This window comes from Molossus molossus, unplaced genomic scaffold, assembly GCF_014108415.1.
Source record: "Molossus molossus isolate mMolMol1 unplaced genomic scaffold, mMolMol1.p scaffold_m16_p_4, whole genome shotgun sequence".
NCBI classification, from domain to species: Eukaryota; Metazoa; Chordata; class Mammalia; order Chiroptera; family Molossidae; genus Molossus; species Molossus molossus.
The window spans coordinates 27950718-27967467 of record NW_023425377.1 but is presented as its reverse complement, the minus strand read 5'-3'; positions in this window follow the sequence as shown (position 1 = coordinate 27967467).

Below are 16750 nucleotides of genomic sequence, written 5' to 3'. Positions count from 1 at the left end.
GTCTCATTTTTAAAGGACCATCCCCTGACCATCTACCCTTATGAGGATGCTCCCTCCGATGTGCTCTGCCACAGGGTACAGTTTGTGTTTCTCACTACGTTTATTACAATCATGGCTCCGTGCATCGCAGACTCCCCAGGCAGCCAGCTTTCCTTGCTGCTTTGTCCATGTGGCGTCTGTCACTTCTGTTGTCACCTTTTAGGATTTCAGCTGCACATGAGACTGCCTCCTCTTGTCCTAATTCTAGACTTCTGGAGGATGATACTCCTGACTGTCCCAGGTTGGTTCAGGTGACCTGCTCTGGTACAGTTAACAGGGGCAGTAGGGGTGGGTAAATTATAGAAGCATTCATGCCAAGAGCTAAAGCCATGCCACATTTTTGGATGCAGAAAATTAAGGGGGAAACGGCATGCCCTCTAAAAGGTATCCAAACACCTCTCCACTGGTTTCCTTCCCCCACATGTCTGTGGTCTCCCAGGGTAGGGTTCTGCTGCCATGTTCCCATTTCTCCTTTGCGCTTCTATTTCCTGACAGTATCTAGTCACACATTGCATTTGATTCTTTTGAATAGACCGATTTGGAATTGTTTTCTCACCAGTTTTTCCAGTTTTACTGAATTGAGTGGTTGATTTTGGCATCATCTTGATAACCAACTCTGATTGATTTTAATACATCACTTATTTGATTAAAACGTGTACCATTCCAGCACTCTAAACCTGACCCCTGCCACTAGCCGAAGGGTTTATTCTGGCACTTATTGTTTCTCTTTGGAAATTAGGGGGTTTATTTTTTATTGGGTTGTATGTGTTTATTTTGTCTGCACTGGCAGATTCAATCAGATGCATATTATGATGGTACTGATTAGGTAATTCAATAAAACAGTTTTTTCCTTTTTTGTACAAAAAGCTAAATTAAATACTGGATGGTGTGGCTCTGTTAATAGAAATGTTGCCTGTACATGGAAAAGTCATGGGTTTGATTCCTGGTCAGGGCATATCCCATCGAGGTATGTACGGGAGGCAACAATGATGTATCTCACATCAATGTTGTTGTTTTCCCCCACCTCTCTCTCCCTTCCTCTCAAAAAAAATCAATGAAAATATATCATCAGGTAAAGATTATTTTTTTAAAAAAAAGCTAAGTTAACATGTACCCCCTGCTCAGAGTTAAGAGGGTCAAGTTCTAGTCTGAGTCCTATCACTAACAGATGGGGTGGTCCTGGAAAAGTCCTTTGGGCCTGTCCATTGGGCTCTCCCTCCCTCATCTTTGAAATGGAAGGCTTGATTACAATTATTTATTTTTCTTTTTTCTTTACTGATTTTAGAGAAGAGGAAGAGGGAGAGAGAGAGATAGAAACATCGATTGGCCGCCTCTTGCTTGCCCCCCACTGGGAATCTGGCCCACAACCTGGGCATGTGCCCTGACCTGGAATCAAACTGGCGACCTCTTGGTGCATGGGTCGATGCTCAGCCACTGAGCCACGCTGACCTGGCTGATTACGATTATTTCTAAGTTGTCTTCCAGCCCTACAATTCTGAGATGCTGTGACTGCCCGAGAAGTGATCATATTATCTTTTACTAGCAATTAGTTTTGGAAAACTCCTTCTGAGATAAACTCTTTAGGGGAAGTTGGTGGTGGTGGTGGTTGGGGGGGGGGGAGTCTTTTAAATAATATTTTAAAGAATTAAACATGACAGGAGGAGTGACCCAGGTCCTGAAGTCAATGAGTGTTTCAGAGTCAGTTTTCTCTGCAAATTCAAGGCCTTCTTGCTTCCTTTTAGCTGGGTTTAAGACAAAGAAGAGAAGTGCCTGACAGGGCTGATGACCTGATTCTTGTTCAGAAAACGCAATTAGAGGCCCGGGCCGAGATGCACGCCAAAATAAGAGTCATTACTGTTTTTACAGCAGATTAATGACAATGAACTAAAAAGCTTTCTGGTCTGTAAATGTGCCAATTACACTCGTCTAGCATAAGGCTCACACAGAAGAAGGGACAGTAAAATGGTCGTTGAATGACAAAGGTCAGAAACTGCCGATGATGTCATCTCAAGGAGCATGAGGGACAATCTGACCCACTTCCTTCCCGGCCTGGCATTTCCAGTAATGAGAAAGCGGACTCTCTGCCGATTGCACAGTGACTATTCTATGAACCTCTCACAGAGGTTCACAGCATCTGCTCACGCACATTAATGACATGAGTGATAGTGCCGCTGGCAAAGTCCTACCCATCAGGGACATGACCACACGGCATTTTCTAAAAGGCTTTTGACAGCACGTAGCAATTCTCAGTCGTCTAATAAATGCAGCTTGGTGAAATGATAGTTGTTAGGACACCTACCCGAGGCCTGGTTCATGTGTTTTCTGTATTTCCAGATCTTCTGGGTGTACTTTCTGTGCTGCTTCTGTTAGCTTCAGTTTTCAGTGATCTCTGCTCACGGGAGGGAGTGATTAATTTAAAACAGCAGATTTTTCAAGTATCTTCTTGACATGGGTGTGGATTTTGATACAGAGATTCTTAACAAGGGTCTGCCTAGTGTTCTGTCAGTTCACACCAAGACTCACCACACACACACACACACACATACACACAAAGAAAAACTATGGAAATTAGGATGTCTACTGTTTTCCCTGAGAGTCTCCTAACTCAAAACAATTTCACCCTTTCAATTCATTGCTGAGAATAAACACAATCATATCACAGATAATCACATCAAAGTGCTGGTTTCTACTCCCATTCCATTCAAAATGCATTTATTGAGCACTTGCTATGTATGAGGCATGTGAACAGACATAACACCTTGTTCTCAGATTTCTGACAGTCTAGTGGAGGACACAAGCACCTAGAGAAGCAACTATAAGGCTTTGTGACAATGGTAACAATACTTCAGAGCAGAGATGAGGATGCATGGTAGGAAAGTCCAGGGCAGTTACAGAAAAGATGGAACCTTTGAGTTGAGTTTGAAGGGTCATTAAAATCTTTGAGAACACTTATTCAGAAAGATAAATGTTTCCCTATGTTCAATGCAGCATCACTCACAGTATCTAAGACATGGAAATAACCTATATGCCCTTTGGTCATTGATTTGACAAAGAAGACATGGTCCATGTATACAATGGAATACTACTCAGCCATAAAAAAGATGGAATATTGCCATTTGCAACAACATAGGTGGACCTTCAGAGTATTCATGCTAAGTAAAATAAGCAAGACAGAAAAGGACAAGAACCATATGATTTCACTCATATGTGGGTTATAAAACAAAAAGCAACAGATGAACAAACCAAATGAACAAACAAACTCATAGATACAGACAACAGAATGGTCGTTTCCAGTGGGGACATGGGTGGTGGTGGAGGGGGTTACAAGGAGGATTTAAAGGGGGTCAAAGATTTAGTGATGGAAGGGGATTAGACTTTGGGTGGTGAGCACACAATGGAGTATATAGATGTTGTATTATAATGTTGTACATCTGAAACTTATATAATGTTATTAACCAGTGTTAACCCAATACATTTAATTTTAAAAGTCTCTAGGAAGAAAAAGGGAGGAAAGGAGCATTTCTAGGATGAACAAACACCATAAACATAGCCACAAAGGTATGCAAGTCAGAGACCTGCTAAAGAACAGAATAATTACATGTGAATTAAAATGAGTATAGTCTGAGTGGAGGAATAATGTTGAAAACCCCTAACAGTTGAGTAGACCTAATGCAAGACATGAATACCTGTCCTCAAGGACTGTACAGACTAGTTCACAGACATATAAGGGAAAGGTAATAACTCAAGGAAACAGATAATAATAAATGGAGAGTGTATATGAGTCATGCAAACATTAAAAGCTACAAATATTCTGAAAACTTAGAGGTTCAGGACCCCAGAGATTCAAGGCTCCCTGGAGGGCATCTGTGGAGGCAGAGTGAGAGAGAAAGCTGGAAACTAGACTGCAATATAGGATATCAAAGAGGATTTCCTCCATTTAACAGGCTTTTCTGTTGTGATCATCTTATTTACACAAGACTGTGTCTATTAATTTACACAGCATTATTGTGTTTCCAACACACATGCAAGCCCAGTTTTTAAAATAATGTATGCTCATTGCAACAAATAAGGAATGCAAAAAAACATGAAGAAAAAAGTATTATTAATATTTTTGTGTATATAATTCCAGATTTCTTACATGGATGTTTTATAGATAAAATTTTTAAACAAAGATAAAATTATCTATAGATTTATTTGTAAATAAAATTTTATACTCTGTTTTCTGCTTTAATACTATGAATATAAATGTCAATTAAGATTTACATCATTATTTATAGTGGCTGCACCATAGTTTATCTTTATTCTATGAACCAAGGGTTCTCTAGTCTGTTTCTTTAATCTATGTGTCTGTCTCTAAGCAAATACCATATGAGTTTGATTATCGTAGTTTAGTAATATGCTTTAAAGTCAGGAAATGTAATGCAACCAGCTTTGTTTTTTCTCCAGATTGTTTTGGATATTCAAGGCTCTTTGGGGTTTCATATGAATTTGAGGATTTTATTTTCTATTTCTGCAAAATTGCCATTGGGATTTTGATAGGGATTATGTTGAATCTGTAAATAACTTTTGGTGTACAAACATTTTAACAATATTACTTCTTCATTTCATGAATGTGGAAAATCTTTTTATTTATTTGTGTCTCCCTTAATATTTTTAAATCAATATTTTATAGTTTATTGTACAAGTGTTTTACCTTTGATTAACTTTATTCCTAGGTATTTTATTATTTTTTAAGCACCTGTAAATGGGACTTTTTTTTTTAAAGTACTCTTTGGATTTTTTATTTTTGTTAGTGTATAGAAACACAACTAATTTTTATATGTTAATTTTGTATCTGCAAATTTGCTAAATGTGTTTATTAGTTCTAATAGTTTGAGCATTTTTGACTTGTTCCTGACCTTAACAAAAAACATTAAATATTTTACTCTTGAGGATGATATTATCTCTGGGTTTATTATGTTGAGGTACATTTCTTCTATAAGAGTTTGTTGAGAATTTTTATCATAAAAAGAATTTGAGTTTTGTTAAAGGCTTTTTCTATATCTATTAAGATGATTGTGTGATTTTTGTCTTTTTTTATGTTAATATAGTGCTATCACATTTATTGATTAGCATATGTTGAACCATCCTTGCATGCCAGCAATACATTCCACTTGGTCATGGTGTGTTATTGCTTTTAATGTGTTGTCAAATTCAGGTTGCTAGTATTTTGCTAAAGATTTTAAGTCTATGGTCATCAGAAATATTGGCCTTTTTTTGTAGTATCTTTGTTTAGCTTTGGTACCAGGGTAATACTAGCCTCATAAAATGGGTTTAAAAATGATCCTTTCTAAATTTTATGGAAGAATTTGACAAGGATTGGCATCAATTTTGCTTTAAATATTTGATAGTAGTATTCATTAGTGAATTATTCTGGACCTGGGTTTTTTCGTGCTGGGATGTTTCTGATTACTGATTTGTCTCCTTGTTTGTTATTGGTCTGTTTCTGTTTTCCGTGTCCTAATTATCCAGTCTCGATAGGTTGCAGTACTGTAGCTTCCCTGGAGCTGCCATCCAGCTCTCATTTGTTCCCAGCGGCTCCCATGATTCTTGATTATGCCAGACCTCATCAGTGTTTCAGTAGGCAAGACAGAAACTGGTCTGTTAGGCAGCCCCTGAATTCCATAACATTGGATACATGATCCCCTCCCCTCCCACCCCCTCCAGGGATAGGGCACTGAACTGTATCACCCTCTGCCTGCTGTACCACAGGTCTTCAGGAGCAGCAGCAAGCTCCCTGCCTCTTTTCTTCTTAGTGGCCTCTAGGCAGCTAGGGGATGCCTGTTCAGACTGTACTGCAAAGCAGATGGGACAGAAACCCGTCCTTTGGCGACTCATCTAAAAAGCTGAAACATTGAGTATGTGCTCCAATTCTGTCTCTCCCCAAGGAGAATCTGAGAATTGGACATTTTCTCAACTGGTTTCATATTAGATAGGAGTAAGAACTATGGAGAATGAGGGTGTGGGAGTCCAAAACTTTGCCTTTGTTCTCTGCAACCTATAATCTGTTACCTTTTCGTGCCAGTGCTTGGATTCAGGCAAGACTAGTCCTTTGGGAAGCTTCCTGAAAAAAAAAAAACAATAAAAAAGCAAGAGTATTGCATATGTGTTTCAGTCTTCTCTATTCCTCCCCAGTGAGAACCCAGGAGTTGAGAGTTTGCTCCTTATTTGATGTGCTGAGCTGGCACAGGAGTCTACGGTGATTGTGTACCACAAATTTTTCTACTGGCCTTGATGTGGCTGATTTCACACTCACCTGGGGTTCAAGAGCCTCTTGACTGTTTTCTGAATTTCCCACAAAGGGAATTGGTCCCTATATTGTTGTCAAATGGATGTCTCTCTAGGGGGAAGGAGAGTTGGAGTTTTCTGTTCCATCATCTTGCTGCTGTCAACCTAAGAGTTGTATCTTAAATCCCTGGTGTTGTTGGTTCTTAAGGGGTGGGACTATGTGAGATTTATTTTTTTGTTTTATGATTGCTACATAATGAGTTTTCATCAAATGTTTAATGGAGATATATACATGTGAATCAAGCTAGAAATAAATTGGGCAGATACACACCCTTGGCATCCTTTTCTTACTTGCATTACATGGGGCTTTGTTTGAACAAGAACTTAAGAGTAACATTTGACATTGTTTTGCTATTTTCAAACATGAATGAAAAAAAAAAAAAGTAAATGTGTTGAACTTTCCAGGGCAATTGAGCAGGAACAACTCAATCAAACTTTTTTTTTAACTCAGGTCATTAATTTCTCTGCAGACTTAGAATCATGAGTTTCTAGCTAACTCCTCCCACATTTAATTTTATAAATGAATAAACCAAGGCCTGGAGGCTTGAAGGGTTGTTTGGAAATCTTACTGCTAATTAGAGGGGGAGCTGTTACTACAATTAAGACCACCTTCAGTCTGGCTCTTTCCAATGTACCCAAACCATGTCTCAAATCTCAAACAATTAAGACATGTGAAAAATGTCTTAGATTGGTTGCATACAAAATGCACTTTGTAGGTGAATTTAGTATTCAAAGATCATTATTTCAAATCTCCAGCTGCTACAGAGCGAGGCTGCCTAAAACTCCTGTATTAACACATGTCTGTTGAACACTGACAACTAATCATTGAAATAGTAATAGGAGTGCTGCAATTAGTCTACAAGAACAGAAGAAAAACCACACACACTTCTGTAGGTTCCCATTTTCTTTTAGAGGCATTAAATATCAACGCGTCTGTGTAGCACCTTGAATGAACATTCTGAATGAGTAAATTGAGGAAGAAAGCTTCAAAATAGATTATGTGCTGGGGCTATTAGTTTAAGCTATTTAAAACTCATTACCTAGCAGTATATTTAGGTTAGTCATTTGGAGGAATTATATTTGTGGGTGGGAAGAAATAAAACAAAGTTGAATCTGAGCAGGCTGTTTGTTTACATGGTAAGATTGGATGGCAGGTCTGGTACTAGGGAGGAAAAAAAATGGCATAAAGGAAAATAATGACAAGCATTTTCAGTGTTTTCTTCTAGCTCCTTCACTATTCTATTCAGCACGATTTCTGGCAAGGTATTTTATCTCTGATTTTGATTGAGAATAGATATTTACTGACCTACTCACAAGCCTTAGTTTGTCCATGTATTCATTCATTCATTCATTCATTCATTTTACAAATATTTATTGAAACTCTATTATTTTCCACTTACATGTTAGAAATGTAAATTCATAATCAGATGTGTATAACCATTTTATTTGAAAACATAAATAAAAATAGCATTAAGTATTCCCCATGTGCCAAACGTTTGGTTACAAAATCTTCCTTAAGCCTTAAAAGGAACCTTATAAAGAATGTTCTGTTATTATTCCTTTTACTGATAAGAGAACTAATATGCAGTGAAATTATGTAATTTGTACAAGGTCAAAAATTAGCGTTTTGAAGAGTAGGAGTGAAAGCCAGTGTTTGAGTCCAGAGTGTGCCCCTTATCTAGTATGAGCCATAGCCTCTCAGAGCTGGGAAGTAGACTGATGCTGAAAATGGGAGCAGAGGAGATGTCATGAACTGTTTTTGGAATCCAACAAAAGATGTTGTCTCTTAACCCAGAGTAAAAAATCAAAATATGATAATTCACACATACATGTATTTGAAATAAATGTCAGTGTTTTTATAACCTTTGGATCTTTGAATTCAGGGACCTTGCATGGGATGAGAGGAGAGGAAGTTCTTAAGTTCAAGGTTAAGGCCACCTGAAGGAGACGCCATCTGTAAGTGTATCATTTCAACTTCCGTGTTCTTATACACCGGAAACGGAGGTACCACGAGCTACCACAAGCTCTAACATCTCTTCCAAGGTCACCCAGGAAGACAGACCAGTGCCCACCTCTCTTCACCACACTGCCACCCTTCATACATCTAACAACATGGGACACTCTGGTCCTACTAGTCAGAGCTAGTTTAAATAGTTTCAGGTAAATGAACCATTGGAAAGAAATCAAAATGGATTGTTTTGTAAGGAGAATGAAAAAATGTTGGAAAGGAATAATGTTTAGTTTTCTTTAAGAACTAAGGAGATAGAACAGGTTTAAGGATGCTGAGATTGTTGGGCTCTTTGAAAGAGGGAACTGGATATTAAAATTACTTTGATATTCATTATTTCTAATACTTCTTTGTAGATATTGTGAAAATTCCAACCAAGTTTGAAACCAATATCAATACAAATATTCATAATAATCCTAATTGCTCTCATTTGATTACAAGCAGAGGACTCAATGGATTCCCACTTTCCTCACTTTAATGTTGGAGACGAATATGGTTCCTATCCCTTAAATGTGCACAACCCTGAAAAAATATCAACAGATCTGTTGTTCAGATAAGAACTTCCAGACAATCTCATCTCGTTTTCTCTAAGTCAGTCTGCTTAAGTCTATTATTTATTGTGACATTTAGCAACTTTCAAGGACCTTGAAAGGAAATCTGTAAATTCTGACATTAACACACAGAAAAAGTCAATATGATGAATGCAGGATTTGGGTGCATTTTAGGTTGAAAAATACATGTAAAATATGGGCTGGTGAGTTTTATTAATCTTTTTATCCTTGGGGCCCACATGCTGACACTTCTCCATTAGGCACTTGAGAAGTTATAGTGATGGACAGTCTGTCAGCAAGCCTGAGGCCATGGGCGCCTCCAAGCAGCCCGGTGGGTGGTCTAGTGATCAATATGATGTAACCTAGAGAAAGCTCCCGCGACGTTGCCATCACATTGAAACCTGTGAAGAATGCAGACCTCATTCGTCTGATTTGCTGTGACATTATTTGTCCTGAGGTTTATTTGTCTAGTAGGCTGCTTTTTCTTTTCTTCAGTGCTCAATAACATATCTTGTAAGTGTACACGACATAATGTAACAACATAATTAGGTATCGGTGTTTGGAATCATTAGAAAACCCAAGCTTTTTTTGAAAGGAATGTATTTTCATCCTGTAAGAAGTGTCAAATTGTGAATGTGGGCACATTGCGTAGATCTGCCTGAGTCTCTTTCTGTTTCTGTGTCTCCAGCTAAATGTAAGATTAGCATTTATTATCCAAAAGTTATTATAAACATCAAATAACTTAAAACCTATATAATAGTGCAATGCTTGGCACCTGGTTGGTGTTCAATAAGTGGTATCAGTCATCTTCTTATTGTTTCTAGTTACAACTTTTCAACAACTATTTAAATGCCATCAGGAAGATAGATCCTTTCAGATGAGAGAGGTCAAGACAGTGTGTGAGATAGAAGAGTTCCTGACTCCAGATAAAAAAGGTTTGGGGTTCTTGCCTCAGCATTATCACTGATTGGTGGACCACAGGCCCCAAACTATAACTTGAAGCATATAGGCTAGATCTATTTATTTAAAAACATCTGTGGAGCCCTACTCTGCTGGAGGCACCAAGTTAATCACTGTAGATACAACTGTTCACAAGACAAGACAAAGTCTCTGCTCCCAAGGAGCTTCCATTCTAGTGGGAAATATGGGGAAAAAATGTAAAAAAAAAAAAAAAAAAGTAAGATATTTTCAAAATAGAGGGAATAACTACTGTAAATATAAATAGAATGCAGAAATGGATGGAAAATAAGTAAGAGCAGGAGGATCTACATTGGTGGTCAGGAAATCCTTCAAGAGAGTGACATTCAAGCTGATGTCTTTATTTTAAATATATTTTTATGTATTTATTTTTTTAGAGAGGGAAGGAGAGATAGATAGACATATTGATGCGAGAGAGATACATTGGTTGCTGTCTATTGCACACCCCCTATTGGGGATCAAGCCCACAACCAAGGCAGGTGCCCTGACCTGAATCTAACCCGGACCTCTCAGTCCATGGGATGACACTCAATCCACTAAACCACACCAGCCAGGCTCAAGCCCATGTCTTAATGACGAAAATGGTCTAGCCATGGGAAGATCTGAGGAAAGAGCATGCCGGGCAGGAGGAACAGCTAGCATCAGGAATGACCTGCCACACTCAAGAAACACCAAGAAGGCCAGGGCGACTGGAATACAGTGAGGGCAGGAAATAAGCTAGAAGATAGAGTTGGAATCATGACAAGGGTCTTTCAATGATTCCGAAACTCTTTTCCTGATTTAATTTCTGAAGTTTTCTAATACTGGGCTCAGTATTTCTGAGTAATCAGTAATCAGTAATTCTGTTTTTTTCCATAGCTTAGAAGGGAATGGGATGGCATATGCACTTATTGATAAGAATCCTGGGTTCACGCGCAGAGAAGATTTTTAACTCCTTCATGTGCCACGAAGAACAGAAATGGAAAACATGTACCATTTTGAAACGTATTTATTTTTGTTGTTGTTGTATTGTGCTACATTACAATTATTAAATGTCTCACATATTTTCATTATCATAAAGAGCAAGAAGGGGAGTGTATTTTATTTTATTTATTTATTTCGGTACATGCCCCTAGTGGGAACCGAACCCAGGACTCTCTGGTCAGCAGACCGACGCTCCAACCGCTGAGCCAAACTGGCCAGGGCGGGAGTGCATTTTAGATATTTCAGAGTTAAAAGGAAGGATAAAACCAGAGTAATTTGACATTACCTACACCATGAAAATATATCCCCTTCAAATAAATTAAAACTAAAAACAGCTCACGAATGTAATTCTCGTTTCTGCTGTTTGGGATGTGCTGCCTTTGCACGGGAGATTAATCGAGTGATGCCTATAGATACAGCAACAACTTGTTAATGAGATATTGATTCCTCAAAACCTTACCAGTATCATATTTTCAATGGAAATTAATGCTTCATTAAACTAATTAATAGCATAACAATAACTAAAACTTTTAGAGATTGTAATTCATCATAATCACATAGTATTCCTATATCAATCCATAGGTGTCATGTGATCTTTAAGAAATCAGGGAATTTTTTACATACAATTAAAGCAAACCAAGATGCCCTTTTATTTTATGGGGTGCTGGTTCTGCAACATAATTAGATGTATAGTGTAAGACGAAGGTGCTGGACTGCTTTGGGACATGACTTTTGACCTTCCCTCCCTTGCTTTCTCCCTGCCACTTACTGCCTACTTCATGGTCCATAACAAATCACTTAGCCTCTCTGGATCTGTTATTCATTTAAGAAATGGGAGAGTTCACAAAGAACCCAATTAAAAAATGGGCAGAGGAGCTGAATAGACACCTCTCCAAACAGGACATACAAATGGCCAAGAGACATATGAAGAAATGCTCAACATCACTAATCATCAGAGAGATGCAAATTAAAACAACGATGAGGTATCCCCTCATACCTGTCAGAATGGCCGCCAACAAATCATCAAACAACAAGTGTTGGCGAGGGTGTGGAGAAAAGGGGACTCTAATACACCGCTGGTGGGAATGCAGACTGGTGCAGCCACTATGGAAAACAATATGGTATTACCTCAAAAAATTAAAAATTGAACTTCCATTTGACCCAGTGATCCCGCTTCTAGGAATATACCCTAAAAAGCCTGAAACACCAATCAGGAAGAATATATGTATCCCCATGTTTGTAACAGCACTATTTACAATAGCTAAGATCTGGAAACAGCCCAAGTATCTATCAGTAGAAGAATGGATAAAAAAGCAGTGGAACATATACACAATGGAGTGCTATGCAGCTGTAAGAAAGAAAGATCTCTTATCCTTTGAGACTACATGGAGGGACTGGAAAGTATCATCCTAAGTGAAACAAGCCAAACAGAGAAAGACAAATATCATATGATCTCACTTATTTGTGGAATATAATGAACATAACAGTCTGAGGAATACAGTAGACCCAGAAACATGAAAGTAGGGCAAAGACTGACATCCCATCAGAAGAGGGGGTGGGGGGGATGGGAAGAGATAAACCACAGAACTTATATGCATTTATACATAACCAATAGACATGGACAACAAAGCCGGGGACGGGGCGGGTGTAGGATGGGGAGGGAGGTGCCAATGGGGTAAAAAAGGAGAAACATCTGTAACAAAAAAATTAATTAATTAATTTAAAAAAAAAAGAAATGGGAGAGTTCCATTAAATAACCTCCAAGAACTCTTATATTTCTAAAAATGGTATTTCAGGAAGATGGCATTCCTTAGGAAGAAGGTGACCTCAGACATTCCCACTGTTTCTTTTCACAGCTGTATGTTATAACCCCAAACCTGTATCTCTTGTTCTGACCTTCTGCCTTCGTAATTAACAATTAACTGGACATGACAACTGAGTTGTTGCTGGTGCCAAAAGTGCATCTTGACCAAAACTGGACTCTTCATCTTTCCCGTCAAATCTACTCCTTTTCAGCTTCTCACTTTTGAGTAAATGATACCAACAGTCATGCAGTCATTCAAGTCAAAATATCTGCTCATACCCTACAGCTAACTAGTCACTCAGTCTATGGACTGTGACCCAGGTGTCCCTCTAAGTGAGCTGTCGTTCTCCCTCTCACTGCTCCATCACAAGGCTGTGACATTATTGTCTTTATCAGGCCTGAGGGCCCCCTAACTTCTCCTGCTGCCTTCCATCATTGCTCTGCTACCATCCTTTCTCGTCTCCGTCTGCCAAGCAAGCTCTTTGAAAGGCAAAACCACCGATGTTACTTCTTAGCCTAAGTTCCTTCTTTAGCTTCTTACTATGCGAAAGCCCCAAATAGCATGTGTCCTTCGAGATCCCCACAAGTTGGTCCCTGCCAACTAATTAAGTTTTATGTTTTGCTATGCTGTTTTTATTGCCGTTGTTGTTTGTCTTGTTCTTCTTTAATCCTTACCTGAGGATATTTTCTCAAATATCTTCACATAGAGTGGGAGGAGGAGAGAGGGGGAGAGAGAGATAGAGAGAGAAACATGGATGTGAAAGGGACACATCAACTGGTTGCTTCCCACACAACCCCAACCAGGGCTGGGGACGAACCACAAATGAGGCACATGCCCTCGACCAGAATCGAACCCGTGACTCTTTGGTCTGTTGGAAGACACTCGGACCGCTGAGCCAAACCAGCCAGGGCTGCCATGTTCTTCTTTACTACTGTGACCCATCTACCCTTCTCATCTGGGACTGTGCATATCATGGCTGTTCTTCTGGGAAAGTTATTTCTCTCAACAAGGTCCTCATGTTGCCTGGACTTAACGACAACTCGACTTTGAAGTCAGATGAATCCTAACAGGCACTTGCTTTCTGTCTGCTTTGTGCTTTTAGTGATGCTGTATCCCGGGGTGGTTCCTCGACGACAGTCTTTGCGGGGGTCTTGCTCCGCACAGCACACCTCCCTTCATGGACCTCGGACGGAGCCTCTTCGCACTGAACCAGCCTTAGAAAAATGGAAGATTTGGTTTGTTCGGATGGTTCTGGATGATCGAAAGAGAAACAGGACTCAGATTTATGCAAGTTCTAATTAATACCTTGCTTTGGAAGTTAGTGCTTTTTTAGCTGACATGTTATCTTCTTTTTAATATCTGGAGAGGACATTTAAGGATAGCTTTGCTATTTCAGTACCATACCACCAGAAGGACTAGCTTCAGAAATAAGACTGGCTTTTGTGAGTTTGCAGCCCTTCCGGCTGAGTGGGACTAATCCATCTTCCTCCAGCTTGGCACCATGATTGTCATCTCTCAGAAAGCTCTGGCTGCGCCACCCCGCCCCACACCCCACCCCAACCCCCTCTCTGGCTGCACTGCCCCCCCCCCCTGGCTGCGCCGCCCCCCAACCCCCGACCCTCTGGCTCTGGCTGCGCCACTCCCTGCTCTGGCTTCCTCCACTTTGAGCTCTGAGTGTTTCCCACTGAGTTTTAGGTCGTGAAGACTTGTTTTTCTGCTTATTGCAGTCCATTCTTCCTGCAGCAACAAGTTACTCATGCCCAAACTAATGTTTTCCTTTAAGTTCCTTAGGAAAATAGAGCAGGTGGGTTTATTTATTTATTTTAGGCATCCCAACACGTTGCAGGTGAAGGTTATTTATTTACTCACTTTGTTCAGTTCTCTGAGTCGGAGCATCAGTGACCTCTCAGTATCAGGGAGAAAAAACTAGGCAGGAGAGAGAGAAAGTGAGTCACTCAAAAGAACCAAAAGAATTTTTTAAAAAAGAAATAAAATAAAGGAAAAAATAAATAAAGTGAATCACTCAGCAACCAGTAGAACCAGAATCAGAAATTTACTTTGAATCTGGTAGCCTTCAGCTACCTCCCCAAATCCATACTTGCTCTGTACCCTGGTTAGATGCTGGGACTGTAAGTCCAGTGGGCACCATGCCACCCACGCTCTGTCACTTACTGGGTACTGGACTCGGGAGAAATGGTGTAGCCCCCTCAGCTGCTCCTTATTTGTGGAATGGAGATCATGAACACAACTGTCTCATAGAGTTGTTGTGAGGATTAAGTGAGATGGTGTATGTAAATCTTTTGGTATGGTGCCTAATACATAGTGTAGAAAAGCATTTCCTATTTGATAGCAGTGCAGATGACAAATAGCTTATTGAAGTTAAGTCCATTCAAATCAATTAGTAATATTCAAGGAAAGGCTTATTCTCAGTGTTTGTCTCTGTGTTCCAGGAAAATGCAAAAGACATAGAACACAGCCCTCAGTTTCATGATGCTAATAAAGCCCCAAGATGGGAATCACTTTCCCGTGAAGAGTTATTTATTGAACAAATACTTTTTTTTTTTAGCGGGAGGGAGAGAGGGAAGAAGAGAGAGAGAAACATCAATGTGAAAGATCGAATGGTTGCCACCCACACGACCCCAACTGGGACCAGGGACAAACTGCAACCACGGTACGTGCCCTTAGCGGGAACCGAACCCGGGACTCTTTAGTCTGAGCCAAACCTGCCAGGGCAAATACTTTAAAAAAAACCACAAATACTTACTGAGTGTCTACTAGGCCTCTGTAGTGAAACAAAGACTCCTACCTTAGTAGAAGTTACATTCTAGCTTGGAGAGACTGGGTACAATTAATAGTCTTAACCAGAGAACTTGAATGAATATATGCGTAACCCATGGACCCAGACAACAGTGCAATGAAGGCAAGGTGGGAGGTGGGTGTGGGGAGGAGGGGGGCGCTGAGTGGAAAACGGGGGACATCTGTAATACTCTCAACAATGAAGATAAAAATTTACAAAGAAGTTATTTGTGGAGTCTGAGGGACTTTGATTTTTAAAGGAGGAGAATGGATGAGTGCAATCTGAAGCAGGGAAGCCAGGCAGACCTCCATGACGATGGGTTCTGACAAAGGCTGGAAGCAGTTAGCCAGGCAGTTACAGAACCAGAGGTCCTTTGTGGGGGAGGACACCCGACCCACTTCCTGCAGACTCTGAAATAAGTAAGGACTCAACATAGGCATTTCAGGTGGGAGAGAATAACAGGGTCGAGTCCTTGGTTCATTTACACATTCATTAAGCAACTATTTATTGGGTGATACTTGAATATCAGCTAATAGAGAAGGCATTCGGAGAGGGAAGACCCTAGAACAAAAATTGACAATGCGACTCATGGTCTGGCATGCCTTCTTCCCCTTCCCACATCTGTAACAAAATTAATAGATTATATCAAGCATACGAACAGCCTCAGAATCCCTCTCAACATCACAGCCTAGGAAAGGTACACCCACTTAGCCTATTGACTTGTGAGATGAAGTCTATTTTCACACTCTGTGTTTGCTGCTGCTAAACTTCATTCACATGGAGGCTAGATGTGCTATCAAGAGTCTACTGACATTACGGTCCACTTCTAGATATTTTTATCCTTCTTTCCTTAATATGTTTTCATGTTGTATCTCAAGCACCCTCTCCCATCAGCCACTCACCACGGCAGTTTTAGACTATGAGATATTTTTGTTCACTGCAAATTAGAGCCTTTGCATAAATGAAGGGAGTAACTGCCTCCACGATGTGACGAGGAATAGCCAAGCCCGGTGATCCAGGCCATGGATTCTTTATGATAGCCAACACTTCCACGTTACGATTCTGGTCATTGGTGTGGGCACATTTCAGCATGAATGGTTTGATGGTCTCTCCATCAGTATACCTCACATTGTCATATTGTGCTTCTTCCCCATACACTGCAAACCTAGAAGTTTCTTCTTGCTCCTAAAGCACTGATGCTTAGAATCCTGGTACCATATGAGCTCATTTTTTTTTTCTTGTCCACAGTGACGTCTTTCATCCCCATTCTATCAAGTTAAAA